The sequence below is a fragment of the Paralichthys olivaceus genome, chromosome 9, assembly GCF_024713975.1.
Source record: "Paralichthys olivaceus isolate ysfri-2021 chromosome 9, ASM2471397v2, whole genome shotgun sequence".
NCBI classification, from domain to species: Eukaryota; Metazoa; Chordata; class Actinopteri; order Pleuronectiformes; family Paralichthyidae; genus Paralichthys; species Paralichthys olivaceus.
Window position 1 is genome coordinate 13,918,423 of NC_091101.1, and position 27,431 is coordinate 13,945,853.

The 27,431-nt window shown below is 41.5% G+C and overlaps 1 protein-coding gene and 1 long non-coding RNA gene across 7 annotated transcripts in view; one reads left to right on the forward strand and one right to left on the reverse strand.

The window, feature by feature from the left end:
- The window catches only part of mid2 (midline 2), a 143,241-nt gene that overhangs the window by 86,610 nt on the left and 29,200 nt on the right, over window positions 1-27,431 (reverse strand). For 2 of the 6 annotated variants that reach the window (XM_069531480.1, XM_020085255.2), the window contains exon 1: window positions 8,282-8,591. The exons of 2 other annotated variants lie outside the window; for them this stretch is intronic. The gene's annotated coding sequence lies outside the window, so the exon portion shown is untranslated. Of the gene's footprint in view, window positions 1-8,048; window positions 8,215-8,281; window positions 8,592-22,957; window positions 23,019-27,431 lie in introns of those variants that run through there. 2 more of the 6 variants (XM_020085247.2, XM_069531479.1) reach the window with 2 other exon arrangements.
- LOC138411388 (uncharacterized) lies at window positions 15,604-22,950 on the forward strand. The gene is made up of 3 exons (XR_011244029.1): window positions 15,604-22,308; window positions 22,572-22,622; window positions 22,829-22,950. It is a non-coding gene; the product is annotated as an uncharacterized lncRNA (long non-coding RNA).

A 27,431-nucleotide genomic window follows, 5' to 3' on the forward strand; every position in this document is an offset into this window, starting at 1 on the left:
GCTGGCATAAAGAGACGTTCATAACAGTCAGCTTATGTATTAAATGGACAATAAATAAAGATAGTGATAGTTAGAAACAATAACAGATAACACTACAGATGACCACAAAACTTGGTGGAAGGATGTAATATGGGTCAAGGAAGATTTTTTTCCCCAGTATAATAATAATTTGTGATAAAACAAGTCAAATAAAAGTTTGGATCTAGTGATTGTTGGGCATTGGCGGGGGTATGTCGTCTTACGTCACATCCTCAGACAATCAATGCAATGTTGACAATCCATAAACGTGAAAACACACTACAACAGTCCGCTCACACACCCTGCTGTTTAATTCCACATGTGCAGTGTTTGCCTCTGGGTCACACTCCAGCACCACTCCCCGGGCAGAGCTCTGCGCCTTCACAACCTCCATGGCTCCTGCATCCCCCGAGAGAGGAGGTGTGGCGCACTCTACCCAACAGAGACGCTTCTGGCGCAGGCGGCGTGACGCCAGACCTGGGCTCTGATCCCAGGCTCCTGGTGCCATCAGCTGAGATCATGGGAAACACGTGTGTTGCTGCAGGAGCAGACACAGGCAGCTGGCTGTTAACTAGCGTGGTGGGAGGTTGGCTGCCTCCTCGGCTCAGCTGCTGCCGTTGGGCTTGGGTGGAAAAAAGCGACTCTCGCTTCCTGTCGTGGTGGATTCTCAGGATTTAGACCCAAGTGGTTCGAGTTTTCGGGGATTCGCACACTTCAGATATGGAGGGCAGGCTGAGGTCACAATCACACCTACAACTTTTTAAAAGAAATAAATGTTTTCAAAATAAGAGGACCCAAAGTTGACTGACCATAGCTTTACAATCTCTACTTGTAGATGTAGGTTTAAAAAAAGTTTGCCCAGCAGGATTTTTTCAAACAAATTTATTTTTTTCAATATTTTTCTGAAACATTTCAATGAGAGTGCGTCTCAGGCTAATGAGTGAATTTAAAGTTTTGGGTGAACTACCTCAGAATTTAAATCAAGTTCTTCAAAATCAGCTTTAAAAATAAGGATTCAGTCAAAATGAGGTCCATTGTGGAGAGCTCTGTGGCTAATTTAGTTTCAAATGGCACCACTCAGGGCAATAGACCAGCTAAAGCAGGGGCAGTGGCAGACTATTAGATTTTAACCTCATGGGGGTTCCTGTGCAAACTGATGCTGTGTAATGTTATTGAAACTCTCTGGACATTCACTCTCTGGCCCTTTGGAGCTCAGCCAGCAAACCTTTAATGAAGTGAAGACGTGTAAACAAGTACCTGCTGGTTGTGACAGATCTTTCTATGTTTGTAATCTGCAGCGCACATGTTGCACAAGATCATTTATTTGCTGAACTGGAACAGAGTGTGTTATCTGTCATCCACGTATAAAACTCTTATGTACATCACACTGTCTTTAATGTCAGCGGAAAAGGTTGTCACATCTGTTCGATGACGCTTGAGATGAGACGGTGAAATAAAAAAGACAGGGACTGGCAGCAGATGGAGGGATGCAACGGCAGGAGTGCAATAGCCGCACTTGTCCTACTTTATTTTTGTGTTTATTCTAGTCATCATGTGTTTTAGATTCCATTTCTCTTCCGTATGGTCAGTGAATTGTTGAATCTAGAATATGTGGGATATGGAGCCTCAAACTGCAGCGCCAGAGTTCTGCTTGCAGTTCACTGGCTTTCACTGGTTTACTTTTTAGGACTGGTCCAAAACATGTTCTCTGCCTCTGCCACTTTGTCATCTGAGCCACACTCTGCAAAGATATAACCTAATAAGCGATGGCTCAAATCACACGACCCAATCCTGGCGCTCCACATTACAGTAGACAGCACAAAGAACTGAAATCGGTTTTGGATTAGTAAGCAACCTGAGGTCCTCATCCTCTTAGTGGTCCAAAGTGCTGGAGTGAGTCTGTTAATTTCTTTCCTTTGCAAAATAGGCCCACGGTCCATTTTCTTTCTAAGCATACACAAGGCTTAGCTTCCTTCCAGGAGTCGGCCACGGTCGTGCCAGCTCAGTCTTTGCTCTAAGATTTTAGTTTGGAAAACATCCACAGAGGATCAATTGAGAGAAGCAGCTGGAAGCTGGACCAATCAGCAAACTATGGGAAGTGGATTAGATGATGGTGGGAATGAGCACAGTGCTTGGTTTGCAGCTCTGACTGGTTTAACACTGATCAACTTGAATGCATAGTAATTGAGGACTCTTGATGCATTTAGCTAAACCAAATGATTACTGATCTGTGCCAGGCCACGGTAAGCAATGTGGATCTCAGGCATCTTTGGCTTAAGAGAGTGTCTTCAACAGCCTCCTGAATGTATTTATCCTTTATCCCAGTGATTTCTATTCTGCTCTGGTAGCACTGCATGTCTGTTGACCAGCAGGGTGCAACTGCTCAGTCTGGGTCTAAAACCAAGTTCAGACAGCAGTAACCTCTTCTCTTTATCTCACCTATAGACTGAGACTTTATATAAAGATGGACAACAGGACGGCTCCCAAAAGTGAAGCCAAACAGCTCATAACATAACAGTCTAACATTTTATAGAAAATAAGGACAAAACCTCATCAACGGACAAGTTTTCTTTTAAATTAAAACCTTTATTCTAACTTGACACATCAGTACAGCAAGCCAGTAATGTTACATTGTTTTGATAACAACAATTAAGGACAACACTTAATTTGAATATATTTGAACGAATTGCATGTCACTTCCAATTTGATGGAACTTGAGTTTAATACTTAATTACTTATTTGATGGTAAACAATTAGTACATCCCCTGATCGCTTCTGCAGAGTGCTCAAAACATAGCAGTGTTCGTATCCAGTGTTCTGGACAGTGGGAGGAAGTAGAGACGCATCGTCTATCTTTATATACAGTCTTCAGTCTCACCATGGGACAGAAAGATGTTTTACACCAAATCAGCACAAGCACAATTATAATAACAATAACAATATTGTTATTGGCCAGAAGGAGAAAGAGGAACACATGGGTAATTTTTACTGATCTACATGCAGTGTGACTCTGGGAGACGGGCGAGTGTCTCTTGGCAGGGACCTACCCTGAACTCAGTGCAGCGCGGAGATCAAAGACGTGTGGAGACAATAACAGGAGGCAGTCTGTCACACCATACATTCATCCATGCTATGTCTGCCTCCACTCCCACACTCAAACCCTTGATCAAGTCCATATCACACAGAAAACCACTTCCTAATGACTTCACCCCAGCTAGACTCTGCAGTCTGCTGCTCACATTCAATTTCTGTAAACTCCACAACTAATGATTACTGCTTTCATTTATGCATAATTTCACACATATAACAGCCATAACTGCAGCTATAAAAGCATACAGATGAAATGTATCTCATCTGTGTATGACCAATATAAATAAAATAAAGACATTTACTTCTATACTGTTTTACGCCACTCAGGCTGAAGGGGGCTGCCAGTTCTTGCCAGTAACTTGTGATGCACGTCAATCTGTTGCAGGAGGTTTAAAGGAAAGAGTTGGTGGGAATCTTTGAACCTTAAAAGTTCAGTGTGTAAGATTTGGGTGAAAGGGATCTATTGGCAGAAATGTAATTATAAAATAATTGATGTTTTCATATGTGTGTATTAATCATCTAAATTGTAGTTTTCTTTGACCTAGAATGGGCCTTTTATATTTACATTTGGAGCAGGTCCTCTCTACGGAGGCTGCCATTTTTAACAGTAGCCCAGACTGGACAAACTTTTCTGTTTTTATGACAACTGAAGGCTACCACAGGTTCTCTAACATGATCAACTTCACATCTATATGTCATTATATTCTACACACTGTACCTTTAATACATATGACTGTAAACAGGATTTGTCTGGATTTCAAACTGTGCCTGGTTGTGGCTTAGGAATGTAACTGCTGTTCCACCTGTTTTCACACTTCCCATTCAACATAGCTACGAGCCATATCGTCTTTACTCTTGTCTTTAATATGGAGACTGTTATAATTCCTGTGGTTCCGCTGCACTTTTAATACTTTGATATGTAGATATATTTAGACAGTGTCAGTATCTGTGTCTTGGCAGCTGCTCTTTACAACTCACAACACCCTGAAGAGCATTCGATTCCAATACTCTGATTACGCGTTAACACATCACTTATCTCCCTGCCATGAAAGCATGTCCTCTTGGATATTATTGCTACTATAAAAAATAAAAATAAAAATAAATGCATTTCATTCTACCACCATAACACAAACACTAAAACCTAACAGCATATTCACATTAAGGTCTCCTTTTTCCGCTGATTTAGGCCCAACATTTCTCTGATACAGAGTGTTTTTCTCAGCTCATTTACCAACCATATGTGCACAAACAATATGGCAGAGGGGAAATAACTCAGGAGAGCATGAGGTTTGTTAAAAGGACAGTTTCTGTTTGCTGTTGAACTGTCGAGTAGAATTAGTGGAATTGCTGCAGTGTGGATTTGTTGCAGAAAGCTGAAACACTGTGACGAATGGTGAGGCTGGAAGCAGAGAGGAGGGGATTTTAAAACATTGGGGGTGCAGCTTCATGGCTTCTCTTGGTATGTGCCGCGGCTGCATGAAACTGACCACCTCAGTGCACACACACATTATGGTCTTTAGCTGTTCCCCCTTTCATTAGCTTCAGATGCTGGTCTGGGATAAAGGTATATCACTGGCAGCAGCATCAACTTCACATGTTCTGTTTTTCTGTTTAAAAGTCAATGAAAGAGTTTCAAGAACTTTCATTGGCACTATCGGAATTATATATATATGACTTATTACACTTCTCAAATGGAAATGAAAGAAATTCCACTAAGATTACAGGTCTGACTTGGCTTACGTCTAAGCTGCTGAACTTTCGACTTTATTTCTTAAGTCTTCAAGGACTCTTAAGGACTTGAATATAGGTGTGGAAAACAATATAATTTATGATCTGATAAGTACTTCAGACACCTTTATAAATCAGCTTAATGTTACAAGTCACTTCATGAAAAAATGGGCAGAGGGCAAACTGAGGCATAATTTTGGACCCAAGGTTACTAATAGATGGACTGCAGTCCAAAAAGGGACACTGTCCGTTCTGGATCAAGACTGGTAAATACTCCAGCTTTATTGAAATCAGACAAAGAGTTTCTATCTTGACAGGCTAAGCTTTTCTAGCCGTTACAGCAGCCTGGGAAACTCATAGACCAATTGCTTGCATTGTAAATCATCTCACATGATGCTACTCAGACAATCGTTGTGGCTTGAGTCAGGAGATACAAGACGAGAATACAGAGAAACGTGTGGTGAAAAGAAGATAGAAATGAAAAGTTAAAGCTGGTCAATTGTTAAACTGTGTTGTTTATTAATGAATTTATGACTGCACCCTACTTCAGAACAATGTCTCAGACATCTGAGGACATGTTCTGTTCCTTGATCTCTTTGAAATCTAATTTAATCCCCTGGTTTTAAACCATCAGCACTGTGGGAATAAAGAGGACAAAAAGACACCAGTCACCAGTGAGCCTTTGTACTGTGTCCCTCTAACGGTCAGATTATTGCACAAACTGCACAAAAAGACTCAAAGACTCAAAGTGACAATTACCGTGATAATTATTTTCTATTTCCATTATAAAATGTTGCATTAAGGGGAATCATTTTGGTTTGGAAACTTCTCACTTAAACTGCTGAGTGACACTTCAAGCTTTATGCAATCCAAACCATAACTGCCGCAAGACCCGTGCATTCAAAACCTAGTTTTGCTGAGCAGTGATAATTGATCTCCCTTAATCCATTGACCCATAAACGAGTGTTATACTTTCCACATCCAGCATGTGAGGGTCCTCTGAGGTCAGTGACATACACTTCCTGATCAGTGGGTGTATGCGGGGCACCCACCAACTGTGCATGAGCTAAAAAAACTAAAGAATGCTGAATCCAAACAGAGCAGCTTTTCTTCGTGCACGGACGTCACATATTAATTTGTATTTCTCGTGCTTAGAATATTGAGTAGCAGATCTACTGTGCATGTACAGAATGTATCCTTCAAGCAAAGCATAATTAAATCAACCATGCATACATGGTGTGTGCAGCCGTCTATGTCAACAATGGAGTTTAACGGAGGTCTTACAACCTTAATCATTGGACTATTAATGTTTCCTTAAATCCAGCTCTTTCTCTTAATCCCCTTGTTCTCCTCAGTGAATAGAAGAACTTTTAGCACAAGAGGTCAGACAAAATAGGTTTACAGCAGGTGAAGCAGACACAGAGGAGTGAGCTTTGTAATGTGCCCTGGAGCACAGGATACTGAACCCACCATTCTTCAGCAGGGGACAGGGGAGAGAGAGAGACAGAGTCGGATGGAAGAGGAGAGGAAAGAGACATATGATTGATAGACCGAAAGAGAGGGAAAAATGGGACACTATGAATAAGAAGGAAAGAATGAGGATGAGAGAGAGATACAGAGGGAGAAAGAGAGAGTGAAGCCACGGGATAACAACCCTACAGATAGACGAAGACAGTCAGGGGAGAGAACATATGGCTTTTGAAGGTATAAGTGGCAGCCTGGAGCGCTGACACTGCTCTTGCCTCCAGCAAACATGAGTGTGCTGATGTGTAACTAGTCTGATGAGCCATGATGTGTAATGGTATGGGATGGGGAAGCTCTGGGTAAACTGCTGCTACAGTGCACTCATAGGACGTGCACACAGGGGCTGATTGGGTTTGTGCTCTTAGTCCATTTTGTCATGGCTTTGATTCGCTCAAGCAGCTGGCACAGGCAGAGACAGACACAGAGACACGGAGTAAAGCAGTCCGGTAAACGTGACTCAGCGAAGAACAAGGGATTTAAGTAAAAGGTTAGAGCCGGATTAAAAAGCAGCAAGCTACTCCACCTGTATTTAAACCTGGCACATTGATCTCTGACACAAGTGTTGACCTCCTAAAGCAACCTTACCCTCCAGCGTACACAGGTATTCATCCACCACGCTCCCTCACACCGTCAGCTGAGCTCAGCAACATCATCACAACTCAATTGAGTTCACTGTCTGGTAGCTGAGCGCCACATGAGATGAATTATGTGTGGTGACACATCAACACTCCCCTGACAACGCTGTGCATTTAATCACAATGTGACAAGTTATTAATTCTGGGGCGCCGGAGCTTTTACTTCAACACGACTCGCTGGCAGATTTGTTTTGGACTTAAAAGTCAGCGTTCGTTACCTCGGGCGAGCCGGAATCAGAGGGGACAGCATTGGGATTCATTCATATGAAAAATGAAATATGCACTTATGTTAGTGTAGTTGTTGAAATACGTTGTTTCTTTTTGAATCCTAAAATGTTTAACATCAAACAGAAATGAACACTTCATTAATGTTAAAATATTGCAAAAACAAACAGATGAACAGTCCTAGCACTAATAACAGCACCACAGGAATGTTGAAGTGAGGCTTTAGCAGGAAATAAAGACCCAGTCACAAGACAAACCGGCTATTTTCTGCTATTTTTTGGAAATAATGCAAACCAAGCTGGACAGAATGAAAATACCACAACGCTCCTCATGAATATATTGTACGATTCCTGACAGAATCAAATAAAATGTTTCATAAATATGTAAAATGTGTTCCATGCCACATAAAGCCAACATCTCCACATCCAAGCCTGGAAAGACTCTAAAATAAGCAGAGGGATGCACGTGCATGTTCAAACTGTTCCACATGCTTTGTGTGGCAGCAACACATGCGTCTCTCTGCTGAATCATTCAAATAACAAGAATCTGCGTCGTCTGCGCAGCTCGGGAACACAAACTATAGAGTCTGTCACCATCCCAGGACTCCCAGGAGACTCCAGGGGCAAAATATAGAATCCCCACAGTGAGGAAAACACGCAGTTCTGGTGTAATGTCTCACACCGAAACAGCGTTTCATAACAACACACATCTGCCAATATGTGGCGTAACATCAGCTGGAGAGAGCGTGTCCTCACAGACATGAAAACACACGAGGAAGCCTGTCCTGTCCGTGAAGCACTAAGTGTGTAAGTTTGAGCAGCAGCCTACCTCACACATGTTCACGCGCGTCTGACTCTCATCCATTCAAGCAAAAGCTAAAGCGCGTCAAGAAAATCCCAAATGGTTTATGGAAAAAAGAAACAACATAACACCACCGGCTCCCTCTTCTATTAGCGGGCGCTTCTCTCTCTCTCAGCCCCGGCGTGTCTGCTCTGAGCCCCGCGCAGCCAGACCGAGCCAGACACCTCAGTGCGCGCAGGGGAGGGGTTTCAGACACCTACCAGCTTTACGCGCCGAGCACCCTTTGCTTCTGTCATCTTGGAAGTGACCCGGAATGAAAGTTGATAGAAACACAAAGAGGTGTGGACAGAAAAGGAGGGACACTGTGACTTCTTCTTCTTCTTCTTCTTCCCCTTCCCCCAAGTGTTGTTCCAAACGGCGCAGCGCAGAGAAAACCAACCCAGACACCAGCCCGGTGCGCTCAGGCAGTGGGCTGCGCTCCGCTGGCAGACTGCTCCCAGGCAAGCGGAATATTCAACTTTGGAAAATGAGAGAGGGAAGAGAGGGAGGAGAGGAACCGAGAGCAAGAGAGGGAGGGAGAGAGAGAGGAAAAGAGAGAGAGCGCAGCCAGACAATCACAGGAAAGCGGCTCCTCCTCCCATACAATAGAAAAAGCAAAAAGCAGCAGTTAGAGGCTTCAGTGCAGTCAGCCGAGCAGAGCCGGACACTCCAAAGCATTACGCACGTCACAATATCTAAATAACTGTTAATGTGGAGCCTATTGGATAATCCCGTTTTAATCTGAGGGCAATTAAATTGAAATAAAGTCACAGAGTCACAAGCTGTTTAATCCTTAAACAGGTGAGAACAGGTTTCCAGTCTGTATGAGTTAAGGACCAGAGTAGCTCTTCATTTCATTATTCTGGAAACTGATGCAACCCTGGGTAATAAAACGGGCTTCAGAAATTAAAATATCTTTTGTATCAATAAGTAAAACAGGAGTGTGTGTGTGTGTGTGTGTGTGTGTGTGTGTGTGTGATACCGTGTTCAACTGCAAAAAAGACCCAGAGGCAGAATAGAATAGAATATTCATAGATTTAAACTTGGGCAAGTGGTTTATAATAATGGTGATATCACATTTTATTGTGTTGGATTAATTACAGGAGAGTGTGTGTGTTTGTGTGTGTTTGTGTGTGCCGGTGGGGAGGGGGGGGGGTCTTTCTTATGGGGACAGTGATTGAGATCATATGACAGAAGTCATTAAGGTGAAGACATGTTTTAAGGTTTGGGTTAGGTCTAGGTTAAGGTTAAGGTTTATGTTATGGTTAGGTTAAGTTTAGGTAAGGGTTGGGGTTAAGCAAGTTGTAACTTCGGTTAAGGTTAGAGTATGTCTCCAGGAAATCAAATCGATATACTTTCCTCTGAAGTCATGGAGAGACATAACTGTGTGTGTGTGTGTGTGTGTGTGAGTGTGTAAAGTGGTGAGGAGATTGTTAGCAGAGATTTTTCCGGCAGACTGCTGTTGTGTGTCGTTGCTGCTCTGTGCCAGCCTGTCCTGCACTAATCTGATACAACACCAATTGTAATACAATTTTTCCCAGTGGTTTGTTCCCTGTGTACTGTGGGTGCGTCACATAGACTGAACATAAAGATGAACAAAGTGTTCTCTGCTTTCATCCCAACTATCCAGAAATGAAGTCAAAAATATTCCTGACATCTTAAGCTGATGATGTCATTTGGAGACAGAGTGTGCACAGTAAAGTTCACGGGAATATATTCGCGCCACCAGTCGCTGTCAATCATGAAGTTTCACCAGTTTTTATAGTATCAAATATGCTCACACATTCAAACAAAAAATGGGAACTTGAACAAACACCTGTGTGATCTAAACTACTTTACATTAAATAAACGATCTTTGACACAAAACATAATTTAACGTGTATTTTGACTTTTTAGTTTGGTCCATCCCATCACTAACAAGGAAGAATTGCAATTTATGACCTATACTACAGCCAACCACCAGGGGGCAATAATGATGGTTTGGATTCACTTTATGGGAGCAGTTGCGTCGTCCATCTTTGCACATATGGTAACAATACAATCAGTGGCATAAAGGTACAACACAGTAAGAGGTGGCTGGTGCCAGACGAGGTGTGGCCTGACCAGCAAATGTTCTCTTCCACCTCTGAGAGCTGTTGATTTAAGCTCATACTGTTTACTGTTGTGTGTTTGTATTGAATATATCTACTGACAAAGACAGCATGCCCTCTCTTGTCTTGATAACTGTTTGTGGGCCAAACCCTGTCTCCCTGTCTGCAGCAGAGTTGGCGTCCAAGTGTGTGAACCGCTCCACTGATCTGAAAGACTCTGTAATTCCTTTCTACATGTCGTTAATTTGTCACTGGTTTACTAGCAATTTATCTTGTACCCATTGTCATATCAAGGTTTCAGTTTTTTTTACACTTTATTCATAGCCGTAGACAATATAAGCATTCTATCACCTACATCATTTACTCACAAAAATAAAATCAACTTATCTCAATCTATGATTTATTAATTTTTACAGTCAGCTGAGTGGACAAAGCGATTTCCCAACAGTGACGCATGAGTGTTATAGCTGGTCAGCAGATCTGCTGCTTGTCACGTATTTCTGTTTCTGGTATGATCATTGTATTTCCTTGTATAAAAGTACAGCTATATTACTTTACTCACACCTTTAATCGTTTTATGATATACTTTTTTACTCTTACTCAAGTTCTCTTACTTGAGTAATGTTTCTATTACTCTACCCACCGCTGGTCGAGTGTGTCTACTGGCAGGATCTTGATACCACACCATGATCACTACCGCAGACTGTGGCTCCAAATTATGTCAACAGTGGAAGATGGCGACACCCGTGTCCAGGATAATTTTCATGCATCTGGAAAAGGTGTCTATGATCTACACTGTACAATGAATCCTTAAATATATTCTAAAAGTGATTACAGTTACAGGCTGATTGACTGCACACACTTAGACCACATGGACATTTGAACTTAGTGTCCTGCAGTCGTCTTCTCTAAAGTCAGCTCCAGCGTCCAGCACTCCGAATGAACTCGGCAATTTGTGGGCAGGACGGGACTAATGCCTGTTTGCTCAGAGTGTGCAAAGCAGCTCCTTGCTGCTGTGCTGCGATTGGTCGGAGGATTGCTATTTCTAAACATATTGCACTTGCTGCTGCAGCACTAGCTATTATACCAGACTGCCATGTGATTACAGCAACTACAAGAGCAAACTGCAGGCTGATAAAAAGGTAATACAGTCTTTGAATTTCACTGATAAAGCAAAGTCTGTGAGCTACTTCAGACGGTCAACTTGAGTCTGCTGTTGATTATGGATGTGTACTAAAGCCACCGCAGCTTTCCAGACTCTTTTGCTGCCGGGCCCGCTGCCACACCGCTCACCTGAGAGCTTTGCTGCCTCTCCTTTTTCATGTAGCATTTAAAAAAAGGCCCAGTAGGTTTTAAATCCATGTTCCACTTGAAAGGGAGATGTTATCGTTACTCCTCACTCCCTCCTCTGCTGAGTTTGTCATTTCTTTGTTGGGAGTTATCAGGTCAGGGGCTGATACCAAATATCAATCCTATATGAAGTCTACTTTTACATAACTGCCTAAAAAATTCAACATGAATTTAGACTACTATATTATTTCACTGTACTTTATTTACTTTGTTTTCAATGTTCAGAGCTCAGTGTTGGACCTTAATTGAGAATTTTGTATGCAGTAGCTTCAACTGAAACGATTCTTGAATAAAAACCTTGTTGGTAAAATATTCTTTACATTGTGTATATATATATATATTATATAATCACCTCACATCATTGATATTACTGTAACTGTACCATAAGTAACATTGTACTGAACCAGGGGCAAATTAAAGGAGATATATTATCCTTATATTGAAGTTAATTATTTTAAATATTATTGATAACCTGAAAATGTTTACAATCTCTAATGTTCAGAAAACACATCACTTTCTTCTTATTGTCCATTCCTGCAGCCCCTTTTCTCAGCCTCTGCATGAAACACTTGTTTTTAGCTCGTCTCTTTAAGAGCCGCCTCCTGTTAAAGCCCAGATTGCTCTGATTGGCCAGCTAGCCCACTCTATTGTGATTGGTCAACCTCTTCCTGCGTATGTAGGATGAATCAACTTCCTTTATTGCTTTTTGTTAGGGGAGTGTCCCAGAGTACCTGTCAGGCATGCATTATGCAAATCAATGCAAGAGTATTGATCAACGACTTTGGCCTTTCTAACTTTGCAGAGCTTTGACGCACAAAATAAAAACATTATAGAGGAAAGGGAACAAACTGAAAAAGCATAATATGTCTCCTTTCAAAGGGTTTGAAAAGTGTGATGAATACTTATGAAAGACAAAGGGCCAGTGACAGAATGAGGGCAGGCTGCGGGACTGAGGCTGCTGTGGACAGTAAACACACTGTCCACCGGAGACTTGGCCTCTCTGTTGTGCTACTATGGCCACAGAGCATAGTGCATATCAAATTACCATGAGCATCTGTGTTTACCAATGATTGCGTGTGTCTCCAACACACAAACCAATGTAAAAGTGCACACCTGCATGACACAATATATGAATGAGCAGTGCTCTTTGGCTGTGGAAATAATATTAAATACATTTATTTACTGAGCTTTAAAACTGAAGATACTGGAAAAATGTAAAAGTGTACTGTGAACATTTGAAATCTACTCATTTTTGTTTTGGCAAAAAATCTTCTGTCTAACAGTGCTTCACAGAGCAAAACAATGGTAGCTGTGCAACAACTTAATAACTTCATTTTTCTCTTTCAGTGTGATAAAATGCAATAGGTCTGTAGAAACAAATATATTAATGTAGTTAAAGGTATTTTCTGGCTGTCCCTTTTTCCTAATTTAAAAATGCTCATTGTGAACAGATCAATAAAACACTCAGAGGGCACGAACAAACAAGTTGCGGGTGTGGCAACACTCCATCAGCTTTCCATTAGTCTCGCCACCTCACATCTCATCATTTTTTTCAATGTAGTCTGGCTGCATGTGTTCTTTCATCACAAGCAACAGTAATGCTGTCTCAAAAGTTGTTTGAGTGGAGGCCACTGTGAATTTTAATGAGAGAGTGTGATTTAACCTACGAAGGCCATAAACACCACACAATTATAACTGCTCACTTATCTGGATGGTAATGTGTAAAACTATCTACTGTAACCACACATAAACAGACACAAGCCTAAAACGTCTCAATTCATAAATGTTTGCTTCCTCCTTAGTTTGACATAGACATATGGAAGAGCTGAACTGTGCAGTGGTGAATATATTTACACAGTGAGCAGGTCAGTTCAGTGTCACGTGGTGGCAGGGTCAGGTCTATAGCTGGTATGAGAAAACTGGACTGGAGCTGATAGCATAAACCAAACGGAAGACATGGTGACCCCTGTCTGATTAAAGACTTACCTTCAAATATGTGTGTGTGTCTGTTTGTTCAGCAGAGGGAATGCCCAGACTTTCTTATCTGAGCCACATTTGCCTTCTTCACCCTCTGGCTCGGCACCAAGACAGGATGGAGCCTAGGACAGGCTGTCCATGGACACGGAGCCAAGACCAAGTGGTGACTACTACTGTGTTTATTCATACACGAGAGAGAGAGAAAAACAAATCATAAAAAAGATGGAAAAAATGTCCAGTTTCCTTAAACTGTATTTGACCTTTGCAGCATCACTGCGAGCCTGGACTTTATCAGATGCTTTGACAGGTATAAACAGAGATCTTAATGGCTTTTACAGTCCTTTAAGCTCACACTACACAACTTTTAACGTCATCGGATCACTATATGACTTGTGATAGAGAGTCTTGTTGTGAGTGCATACTACACAACCGACTGGAGACAGGGTGTTACACACTACAGTATCTTCACCAGGAGAAACCCTGACCCCTGTGTCAGGTCTCAAAACTACAATTAAACCAGAAAACAACATGTGAAGAGACAGGGTGACTTCGATCGTGCTCTTCTGCATCATCTTACTGAATGTTGGGCTCTGGCTGGGCTCTGGCAACATTTTCTGGTTCGGGCCCAAGAAATATCTAACCAAGCCTGACCCAACAGGCACTCTCTGTTTTCTTCTGTCCGAACCAAACCTCAAACTGATGCAGTTAAAGCTGCTTTGAGTTTCTGTTAGTCTGTCCCTGACACGTGTGGCCATTTGGCGACCCACTTGAGTCATGTCTTTAATGAGTTCACACAGCGATTTGTGGGACCGAAGGCCAAATTGCCCCTATTTCTTAATCTAGCGAGCTAGATGTGTGGTCTGAGAAAATATGTTCATTTTGGGAGGACGTCACTTACAGTACATGTATTTCAAAGAAGTAAAGAAAAATCAAAATAGACAAAAGCCAATGGACGATGAGTCACACCAGTACATGACACAAACACCACCCAACAACAAGCGCCCTCTTTGTCAGCCAAATTAATATTTCATGACAACACTTTAACACTTATCTGACTCTGTCTGACAAGCTTTCCTATTAGCAGGGCCATCTGAAAACTTAAAAAGGAATCTGTAATCAAACCCAGCTTTAAAACAATGTCAAGTTCATGTTTTCTGCTCTGTAGTAGCTTGCCATGGGAATACGCAGTTCGTCCTTTGGTTGTCACTGTTTGTATGATCATGAGACAACTTTTTTCATCCAGTGAGTTTCGGTGGCCTGGTAGCAACAGACTGTAGACCTTGTTCGTTTCCCCAGGCAGTTAGGATGACTTGTTTGTTTGTGAGCGTACACATCAGTTTTTAACAGTTAGTGGGTCCCTTACTGCTCGTAAATAACGTGGCCCCTGACATCCATCACAAAGCCATTAATATGTGTATTAGAGTGACCCAGAGAACTGCAGAAGTGGATTTTAAGAGGCTCTCTAACATTAGGAATCATATACAGAGAAAACAACTCATGTGTTTGTAAGAACTAGTTTCCACAGACGAGGGAGAGGTCAAGATGTGGGAGTTAATTAGTAGAGAGCTACATCTGATGGCAGCACACAAATTACTCTTTGTCTATTCTTACAAAGATAAAAACCAGAGTACAGAGCTGTTATCTATAAGAGAACAGAACTGAGAAAGAAACAATCGGTTGAAATACATTAACACTGAGGATGGCACAATGTCACCAACAGCAAGAAGGTTCTTGCGAACCTGATTTTTGGCCGGAGAGGAGTGTGCATGTTTTCCACGTGTCTGTGTGGGTTCTCTCTGGGTTCTACAGCTCTTCAGTCCAAAGATGGGGAATGGGCTCACATTTGGTGGGGCCTTCTCTCTCTCTCTTTAAGACTGGTCTTAGGTTAATTGGAGACATCAAATTGGCCGTAGGATATAGAGATAGCTATAGCTTGAATGATTATCCGTCTCCATGTGTCAGCCCTGTGATACGCTGCTGACTTGTACAGGAAGTACCCCTCTTCCCCCGCCTAATGTCAGCTGGGATTGACTCCAGCCCAAACCCAAGGATAAGCAATATGGATGGATGATTGATGTTAAACTACATGATGTCATGCTTCTCTTAGAGCCATTCTTCATTGGACAGACTTAACATTTTTGAAAGAAGAGTTGGAGTTCTATATTTCTGATTTTCCACATATATCCCATATGTTTGTAAAGGCTGAAGAAAAGGGAAGGGTTGGATTATAAACTCTTTTGTTATTCAACTGGTCATGATTTTATTTTCACATCTATAAACACAAATTGCTGATGTAAAGGAACTTGCATGAAATATCGTATTAAAAGTCTTCTCAATATGAGAGTGATATCAGGTTTCAGTGTTTTTGCAGCATTGCAACTTTGCTTCTGATTACATTTGGATCACGGATCAGACATTAGAATTAGAAAGGTGATTAGTATTGGTTAATTACACAGCAATGGACAATTATGTAAAATGAGTATCTCACATCCTCTGGGTACCACGGTTGTCGTTTAGGATTACAGACATTTGGAATTGCCTCACTCACCTTATCTCTGTCACAGTGGATCAAAAGGGCCTTACTGCTCAGTCCATAGAATTTTAATTCCCCCTATGGCAAATACCTTATGTTTCCTCTCTTAAGCCTGGCATTCTGCACACCTTGTAGTAGTCATAGCCTCAGTAACACATTGTTCTGCTGTCCTAAAGCTGAGTGGTTCTCTAGTTCTCAGAGTGTCAGGTGACATGAAGGGGACGCCGCGCTGAGGCCAGTTTCGATGACAGATTACTAAAGGAGAAGTGCTCCGTATAATGATTAGTCAGTGTGCACAGTGCAAGTGAAACACACACAGAATAACACATGCACTAAAATGGCTCTGGTTTCATCATGAAGTCCCAAGGTGAATGTTCATTATATAACCCTGAAAAACAACTGCAGTTCAAGCCTATGTATCAGACATTAGCTGAAGTAAAATAATCAGATCAGACCCAGCAGTGTTGAAGTTAAAGCCTCACATACGGTGAATAACATGACTGATTATTGGTTAACAAAGCGTGTGTACTGGCACTATAACTGCAGCAAGAGAAAGGCAAAAGGAACGGGAACAGTAGAGCGCCTCAGAGGCAGACTGAAGACATAAAAAGCACAAACATGGAGGAGGGATACAGAAAAATATGGGTCAGACAGAGAAAGACAGGGAAAGCTCAGTGTAAATCAGAATGTGTTAACATGTACAGGCTTAATCTCATTATCCCTTGTCCTCACGGGCCTGTGATCAGATGCTTGATTAAAGCAGGAGATGAAAGAAGTGAGGTAGAGGACAGCCTCACTCCCACTGTAACTGTCCGTCCAAGGATCAACAACTCAATTTGATCCAGTGATGCTCATCATCACATATCAAGCAAATTCTTACATGCATTTTTCTGTAAGAAGAGAAGAGTCAGTAAAGATGCATCTACAGTAATATATAGAAGTAGTAAAGGCATGATTTATGCATACGTTAGACCACAGGGGTGAGCAACTAAAAACCCCCACAATCTTTCCCTCAATTTATAATTCATACTTAGCACTGATTTCATGTCCTACTCACTTTCTTTAAATTGCATAATTCTTGATTCGGCAGCAAATGTCCTCATGACTATTTAAAGAGATTTCAGGCAACTCTGGGTTTGAGACATTTTTGCTTGACATGCACGTTGAGCTGTATGTGTGAGCCAAAACTAATTATGCTTGACTTCTTGTCCCCCTTGGCTGTCCTGAGTAGCTACCAGGTTGGGGTGTGGACCTACACAGTCACTTGAGCATAAGGAGGTTTGATAAGTGGGGGTGCTGAAGTGACTGGAGGCTCCTTGGAAGATGCAGTATGTGTGTGGACAAGTCATTTAGGAGGCTGTCAGAATCAATAATTCGGCAAATTCACTGCTTATCAGAGCTGCCTGACCTCAGAGGAAGAAGCTGGTTGGTTAGATGGTGTGTCAGGACACCGGCACAGTGACTTTGCTTGCTATCACTCCTCTCAACTCCAGTCTTTGAGTGCAATTTAATTTCACTGACTGCAGGGAGGAAAGAGGCTATAAGCTATAAACAATGCGATCTGTATATGACAAGTAGCAACCCAGAAGTAACTAGAATGGCAGTCAGTTTATACCTCTGACTAGGCCCAACAGCCCCTTTAAAGTCAATCAAGCTGCAGCACACTGGATCTGACCTCTAATCTGCATCTGCACTAAAAATGTAATGGCTGACTCATACCACATCCTTCCATCAAGTTTCATGGAAATACATCTGGTGGTTTGCATGTCACCTTAGTTACAAACAAAAAAAACAAACAAATGGGCAGGGGTGAAAACATAACCTCCTTCGTCGAGGTAACCATATTGGACGGTTGTAGTTGTCAGTCACATTGTATCCATGCCCCAGTGCAAACTGTGCCTTATCATCTATTTGATTCTGAGTGGAACCATATTCTACAAAATGAACATCATGCTGTATTTAAGACTTAAAAATAGCTAATGAGACAGTAAACTCCTCAGAAAAATATTTTCTAACACATGAGAAGTCATGGGACCTCATTTATAAAACAGTGCATGGGATTCATACTTAAAGTGTACGTGCACACAAAAGCTGAAAGTGGCATACACAAAAAAGAGAAACAGAGTGAAACAAAGGACATTAGCATCAGTTAGTAAGCATGTTTTATATTGCGCTACAGAGACCCCAGGTATAGTTAAAATGACAAAGGGACTACAAATGCAGGTGCATGCCACCAAGAGCCGACCCTTCATTTCACACATAAACCGCAGCAGACAAAGATGTGATAAAATAAATAACCTTACTCTTTATTTCTCAATAAATTCACTTGAAACTGTTAGCGAAGCACAGCCGGTTTGAAATAAATCACGTTGGACTTCGGCCGACCTTTAAGACTGAATTTACAATGCAGATGTTATTCCAGAGTAGAAAATCTCCCTTGATATATATATATTTTTAATTTTTTTTTTATAAATGAGTCCAGAAAAAAAAACAGAACCAAGTGCCTCCAGTCACTGAGTGTGGGCCAATAATGCAGTGGCATTTCACCCTTGAAATACCTTCTCATACTGTCAGAGCAGACAGCATGAAATAGCCTATTAGGTAAAAGTGTTGTCAAAACACAGACTCTGGCTGCTCTAAAGGTGGCACACAGTGCTGTTCAGTGCTTTTACTGTAACTGTAGCCACATGAAATTACTTTAGCCGTTTGCAATGTCTGGAGCCTTGTTCTCCTGGTCTGAGCTCCCGTATCTTTCCTTCAACTTTTTTTGGGATCTTTTTTCTTCCATTATTTTCTTCGATGCTGTTCTCCAATTACTTTTCTCCAATATATATTCACTAATATTAGCCTCAATTCCTCTTTCTTCTTTCCTGCTGATCCTCAGTTCATTATAACCTTCACATCTTTGCAGGTCTTCGTCAATGCTTTTATCTCCCATCACTCCTTTTTCTCCTGTCACACCCCTCTCCTTCTTATCTTCCTCCTCCTCCTCCTCACTCAGAGGAACAGCAGAGCTCTTCATCAAGCAGATGTCAGGCATCTGTCAGAGTGCAGGCTGGTCTCAGCGTGATTGATTTTCGGCCCACCTGCGTCTTTTGTAATGACCAACTGTCAGTTGTTTTACTGCCCGTGCTACCTCCCCCTCTGTCACCGGAGCATCCAGAGGCTAAATCTCTGAGCTTGGACCGACAGTGTATTATCTAGCTTGTCTTCTGATAGGATTTATGTGAGTAAACCATACAGCCAAGTCTGTCTTCCCTGCAATCACACAGGAGAACATTTTCAAGGATGGTTATTTTATAGAAACAAACTATTTGCATTCTGGTGGCGAACGCCATTTCTCTTTTACGCTTAAAGATTTCAATTATTCCGAGGCAATGAGTTTCCCGACAAAAAGCTAATAAAAGTCTGTTTGGATTTGCAAGCACGATGCCACGTTTTGATTAAGTCTGGTAATGGCTTGTAAAACTGTTCAGAAGCTAAAGCCTGAGACTAGTTGAAAAATATGCTAGCTCATTCTGGAGCAGTAGCGAAACATATTCCCTGTATGTCAAACTGGAGACTCAGCTGATCTTAGTGATTAGTTTGATATGAAGAAATGTAGTACTCGTGCAGCTGCAGATCAAGGGTTTTTCTACATCAGGGGCCAAAGGGGCATCCATGCACAATTCCTAAAAATCAACAAGGTGCACGTGAGTCATTTCTTGTTTACTGTTAGCTCTATAGTTTTCTGTTGTCCTGCTCTTTGGTCCATATGTTGCCGTTTGTGAGAGCAAATATATGAGGAATAAAATCTTGACATAATTGGGCTGAAGCTGAAAAAGACATCTACACTTCCCCATTATAAATGGAGTTCTGTGGATTTTGTTGAGGGTTAAAGATGATACCTCTTCACCTGAACTCAGACCTTAGTGTGACTCCAATATGTTAGATGATGAAAACACATCTACACTTAAAAAAAACTTCATATCCCACGGGCCTCCAGACAGAATGAGGATGTATACGAGTGAAAGAGGAAGCACCCCCCCCCCCGTGCACTGCTCACCCATGGATGTCAAGCTTCTTTGATCAGCTACAGAGGCCAGGTGCAAATTCCACATCTGGAGTAAGAGCAAGCCCGAAGATCTAACTCTGCCTCTACTTTCTGTTGCTGTTTGTCTCTGGTCATCTTTCCCTCACCCTCCCCACTTTTTCCAACCTTCCCTCTTTCTCTCCATCTGCCTGGCAGGGATGACTGAGTTCCCATGGAGAGCAGAGTTGCAGCAGAAGGTATCTTTGAAAGAGAGCTCTGGCTGCAAACCTTTCATCTAGTGCTGTACCTGGCCAAGGCGGCTGCAGGGTACCACTGTCAGAAGCCATAAAACCAGAGGAGGGAGTAGACAAGAGAAGATGGGAAATGAAAGGCAACGAGCGGGAAAAACAAAAAGCCAGGAAAAAAAATGCCTATTGAGTTTAAATCACCTATTTATCAAAAAAAATGCGAGCGGAAATAAGGATGAGTGTGAAACAGACATCAGAGTGAGAGCAGGGATGGGGGAAGCAAAATTAGAGCAGAATGATGAGAGACAGAGAGAGACCCTTGTGGCTCATAGAGGACAGCCAATTTGTAAAGCTCCAGCTAATGCAGCTACTTGGGTCTCATACTTTCGCCTAAAATATCACTGTCCAAGACAAATTTTCTGCTCTAGTGAGAAACAACATAGGAAAAAATTAGGATGATATGCCTCGAACATCCTGCTCTGGATTATTAAGTAAGGATGTGGTGATGCTCCTTACTTTGCCAACTGAGCATTTCCTAGTTTCCTTGAAAGGGCTGTAGACATTAAGCCAAAGAACATGGTAGTGCACCTAAATAAAGTCTGTTCGTCTCAGTGCTGCATGGAACATCACAGCTTTGGCAGTGTTACGGTCTACATTATCTCAGCATGCTGCTGCTTGGCCTATTGCATCTGCTGCAGATTGTGCCTGCTTGACAAGCAAAGACTGAGAACATGGAGAGTGTGTGATGTGAGGCAGGCAGGGAAAAGGGGAAGTTAATGTGCGCCTATGTGTGCCAAATCCTTCTGAAAAGCTACCGCTAAAAACAGGCTGCACACTTCTTTTGGTACAGGCTGATAATAACTCAAAGCCTCCCATTGACAGTGGCTGTCCATGGCCGTGAAGGACTGTGAGTTTGACAAATGGATTGTCTCGCAGCTGTCTACCTGTGTAAGTTCTGCATGAGGAAACCCGTGCAGAAATGCTGCAAGACAGGTCTGTCCTTAGTCCTGAGTACCACGTCTGGGAACACAAGGATCATTATCGCGTCAGACCGTGTGGTTAAGGCTGACAAACTGTTGTTTACCTCAGACACGGCCAGCCCTCTCAGTTGTCTGGTGGGAGTTTGTCTTTTAAGTGGGCAGGTATTTAAAATGTAATCTGTACTTGAGAGGATATCATTAAAAGCAAACAGTGCTTGTCAACATGCAACTATTTATTAAATTATCTTTATCTTTGCTCGGGTTATTGGTGAGAGGCTACTAACAACAAGGTGCATTACTGCCATCTACTGCGTTTTCTTCATCTCCTCTGCTCAGGCCACCGGCAGGTGCCTCCTTTGATTAAAGTCAAGATGCATTACTGCCATCTCTTTACTAAATGAACTTCTTCTTCTTCTTTGTTCTGTTTATTGGCGGGTGGCAACCAACATCAATGTGCATTACTGTCATCTACTGTGTCTCAGTATACTCCCTCCTCCCCTTTGTATCAAAGACAACCTTGATCAAGTACACATTGAACATAAACGCTTCAACAGGAAAAGCAATGTAGCCATGGGAACCAATACACTGAACACAATATATTCTTTGTAGTTCTTGTCATGTTTATTAAAGGAGCCTCGCTACAGAGAAAAAACCCACAGATAACCTCTTATTACAGATAAAGTAGCAACTATGAGCTGCATCATCCACAAGATATTTTTTTTGCAGTACAAATCATGGCTATTTACTGTTCAATCCATTTAAAGCTGTTCTTTACAACTACAGGAGCGAGAAGGCCTCCAGCAACAGTTTACATGAGAGAACTGCCCACCCACTCAACCTATAAGTAAACACACTTCTTCCATACGCATACAAAGAGCATCTAGTTCATGGTCCTCATCTGCTGAGGGAGGTTATGTGCTTTAAGTTCTTGTCAGGAGGATGTGCAGCAGGAAAAGCCAGCTGAGCAGTCTCATGAGGACCTGGACTTCAGCTATACAGTCCAACAAGAGTTTTTTTTTCGTGATCTGTTTAACTTCAAACTTGATGGTTGTAACCAAGTAAGTGCATAGTTGAATGTGAATTTTTTGGATGCTTTTCAACATTGCTTTTTTCCATGTAAAATGACTATTTTGACTATTGTTGTAACTTTTTAATCATGTGATGTTGTATTTAATGTGCTTTTCACTCACAAATTTTTTTTTGGATTCAATGGCATAGCTTACAAATCTAAGGACACCTTTTATGAATCCTGTCTGTCTCAGTCAGGCTCCGTACCTCCATATATTAAGTATGATTCTGTATTGGGTCATTTTATATACAGATACTTGACCAACTTGTGGACCATGCTATAGGCTAGACTCCCAAAATGAAGGTAGGAACTTTTTTAACACGCACTATACTAGTGATGTAAAAAAAGAGCATAGGTTAACAGCTGTAAAGAGCATCTAATGTTTAAAGTGTGTGCTGCACCACTCACTTCTCATAGATGTTCAAGATGAAGTTGAAGCAGCGTTTCTCCAACAAAAAAGTAGTTGACCAAGCATGGGCATACATTAATAAACATGTATTGGTCTACAGTTTCTTTCCACTTGGCTGGAATGGCAGAGAGGTGCTGACAGAGATGTGAGTCGGGAGAATCATGGGGAAGAATCCTGCAGAGTGGAGTTAAAAATAGAGCACCAAGTAGAGGAGGGGGAGGGGACGTACCTGTGGGCTCGGAGAGGCAGCCTAGTTAGCAAAGAGCAGCACCACGGTGGACGTTGATGGGCTGGAGAGGGAGACGGTGAGATAGAGAGAGAGGGGGGGAAGGAGGGGTGTAAAAGCAAAAGAGTGAAAAGAGATGAGGATGAAGTAAGGCGCAAAAGCAGAGGACAGATAATGAGGAGAAAAGAGGAGAGAAGGGGTTGGAGAGAAGATAATGAGAAAACAAGTCAGATTAGCATGATATTTCTAGGTTAAATCAAAAACAGATCATAATTTCACAGTAGGCTGCGGATGGCTGCAGTGATTAACAAGTCTGTGACGGATGCACACGCTAAATATACAAATGACGACACAGGACGCACATGCACATTCACACACAGTTATACTTTAGGTTTAGAAGAGTAACAATCCCTCTAACAGCTTAACAGATACAGAGACAATACAGCCATATAAAGTAATGTATAATGTCATGTTATGTTACATACAACAACTAATCATAAATTAATAAAAAAGTAGCTTGTTTACTTTATAGCTTTACTCAAATTTAGTTTGGAACTAGAAGAGTGCATACCTCCACCAAGGCTAACACCTCTTCATTTTAAAGAAAGGGAAAATGTAATTACTTCATTCACCTGCTCTTTCTAAAATTGAATGGGTTGTTTCTTGGGTCACGCTCCACCCATCCAAAAAGTTTCATGGAAATCAGTTCAGCAGTTTTTGCCTTTCTTATACAGTACAGTCTCATCTACAAACAATGCAATCTTAGTTTTCACTTCTGGATCCAGTGACAATTACCCGTTAAAAAGAAAGAGAGCACTTGTCATCAGTTGATTCACAAATAAGACACATGTTAAACTCAGAGTTACAACAGGCTCCTTCATCCATCCATCGTTTGACCTTCACAAGAGGGCTGGGATCTATCCCTGCCGACATTAGATGAGAGTTGGGGCACACAACTAAACACCTAGAATATACATGCATTCAAAACTTCAATAAACTGAACGTGACAAGAAATGTATTAATATCCATGAACTGATTTGATCACCACTCCTGAGACTACACACATAGAACAACTCAGTTTTTATTTGAGGGAATTACACAAACAGAACAGATTAGACTTTCAATACCGGCCCACTTAAAAGACGTGTTTCCACCAAACAACTGAGAGGGCTGGACGTGTCGGAGGTAAACATCATTTGGTCAGCCATAACCACACGGTCTGACGCGATCGGCAGCCCAAGAGAGACCTTTCCCCAGAGAGGCTAAACTTTAATAGTGACAGCAGAAGGTGGACAGACAGAGGTATAAGGAGGCAGTCAACAGGAGAAGCGCCACTTTGGACAATCAAATTGTTTACTCAAGGGCCAGCCAGCTGCAGAGATTTTTATCAGTGTGAAATAATCTGAAAAAACAGGTTGCCCATCATTAAGCTCCTAATGAGATATTGTCCCAGTCAGTTCTGGAGGGATTCCAGTGAGTCATCATCGACCAAAGGTGAAGAAAACTTTGCAGTTAAGTCTGACTAAGTTGTATTGAAAATACTTGCAGACTTCAAAGCTAAATATCTTCATGTTTGGTTATTCTATGAGATTCAATGGTAACCCTCAATGGCCTGCATACAGTTAAAACATTAAGAGGAAACATCATTAATTGTTGGGTTTATTAAAATAAGGCTGATTGGGTAATTGAAATGATTGACTGTTATGTATGACTCATTATGATTTTGATGTTATGCTGCATTTTGAATTTGTTTCATCGTCATTGTGTCTCAAACATAATGGCAATTAAGAGTTTTTCTGACAATAAACAGGGTACATTTTGCGTGATCACATAATTCATGTTTTTCAATTAGGTTTATTTGCTGCACACTGAATAATGAACTATGGTTACAAATCAATGACTCTCAACGCATTCATTTATTTTCAATACAGCCCATTATTTAGCATATTAACTAATTAGCATGTGGTGCCCTTACAAAACCACTGTTAATTATGAACAAAGTGCCTGCTTGCTGCCAGTCTCTCCTCTCTCTGTTCACCGTCTCTTAATCATTGGTGCAGATCAATGTGCCATGACTCACCATAATTATCGCCTGATAATGGGAGAACAGGCCTGTCAATGGACTCGAAGTTTTCATCTCCTCTGAATGCCAAGAACACAAGCAGTAACCTTATCAAATATAAAAGCAGTGGAAGCTCCTCATTTAAATCCACCCAAGCCACTGTTAGTTTAGACATTATGTGAAAACCCAAACCGTGAAACCCAGCCAATCAGAGTAGGCTATAGTAAAATGGAAGATTCCACAACAAATATATTCAAATACACAGTATACTGTACAGTACTGTACACATATACTGGCTTCTACTCCTAATGGTTTTTCATTGTTGTTTTTCATGTTGTATCCAGAGTTTTCCATTTAAGATAAATCTCTTATTTTAATGAAAAGTAATCACTGGCACTGCACTAATTTCTACTCACTCCGAATGAATGTGCCAGTCAATGTCTTATTCCAAATGCAAATATGAGATCAGTGTCTGTATCAGCACATATTAACCATCTGCTACTGCTACATAATGACGACTGAGAATGTACAATCTATATGGTAATTTATAAAGTCATGAAGTAACTCATGGGATCAATTACTGATTGAATGAATTCATCTATTTTCCACTACTTATTGAGGATTGTGGGTTATTTAAGCCGCAGCCTATGCAGCCAATCCCTCTCCCCTGCATCTCTCCTCAGAATCCCTAGAAAGATCTGGGAGCACCCATACCAGATTAAAGACATAATCCCTCCACGATTTTTTCTGGTTTATCTGATCGTTCTACTAAAAATTGGACATGCCAGGAGGCATTCTTTATTAGCCATCATTCAATTTTGTCAAATTGTTTCCCACTTTATTTTAGTCTCTTAAAGTTTCAGGCCATTGACTGTTTTGTAGTAAGGCCAAAATATCTAGAGTTCAACCTTCTTCTTTACCAGAGTGGTTCGGTATAACACCTAGTATTGACACCTCACCAACCCACCAACACAAAACAAGACTAGTTGAATTTCTTGAGGCAGTGACGCACATCCAAACTGGAGGGAGTCCTTCAATGTTTTCCAGTAGAGAACCACTTCCTCACATTCGAAGGTGCTGACTCTCATCCACTGTGCTCCATTGGTTGCAAAATCAACCCAGTGTGTGCACGAGGTCACATCTGAGCTAAAAGTAAAGAGAACCACATCATCTGCAGGGAGCGGAGAATCGAGACCGAACACTTCTCTCCCACCCTGAGATCCATAAAGATCAGAGAAATTCCTACCCGAGCCTAATATTCATGGCAAACATGGTAAGGGCTAATTAACATCTAACTAACAATTTAAAAAGAGGGTGTACTCTCATCTTCATATTTGCTTTTCAAGAGAAAGCTTTTTTCACTGAGTGGAACATTTGGCTTCACTGAATAGAAACAGGTGTGGTGGTGAAAAGCAGAGGTCAGCACATTCATACATTGATAGAGCAGCTGATGAAAGAGGTCCCTCTCACTTAATCGAAAAATAATGTGTCTAACTTGGAACCGTCCGAGCTTTGTCATTCAGTTGTGAACAGCATGACAAACAGCCTTCCTCACTCCCTCACCTCTTTTCCTTTCCCTCTTTCTTTTCTCTTCCTCTTTCGCTTCAGTTTTAAACTGCTGCCGACAAAAACTGTGGTATCAGCTCAGCATTTTCTTCCTGTGGGACCCACAAGAGGAAGATAATCAGGAGGACTCCCAGAGAAAAATATCCAACCTGTGAATAAAAATAACTCAGGAATTCTGTCCCTCCCATGCAGGTCGTAAATACGCTCCAGTAAGAGACAGACTTTTGCTTTGATGAGAGCACCCAGTTAGAATCCAGGCATCCAAGCCCGACTTGTTCATTTATTTATTCCTTTCACTTTTCCTGCTGAGAAAAATCGAAACTGAAAAAAGACTGGGTGATTGGGATAACTGGGAGCAAAGTATGAGATAGAAAGTGAAGGGATTCATGTGATTTAAAGCTCAGATGTGACGAGCTGATGTTTATAATCCTGATGCGTTTTCTGTCATCTGTCGGGTTGTACTTAAGATTCTCTAACTTCACATGTAGTCTGGCAAAGGTACTGCTTCAAATGTAAAACGTCTCTCAAATGAAGGATGTTTTTTCCACATTTAGCAGGTGATTATTGCGAGGATGTAAAGCCCAGCTTGTGAGAGCAACATGTGTTGAGCAGCAGCAGGTCTTTGATGTGGATGAAAGGCCTTTCTGACCACAAATTGGTTTGGCAAACAGATAAGACGTTACCATAAAATTTCAAGACTGTGTTTTTGGATTAGATCTTTCTGGTCCTGATAGGAGAGAGTTTCAACACATTTTATCAAGTTTATACATAAACATCATCATTAAAAACACAGGCAGACCCAGCTAAATCTGAAGGAACTAGTCAACATACCTAATGTTATTGATTTAT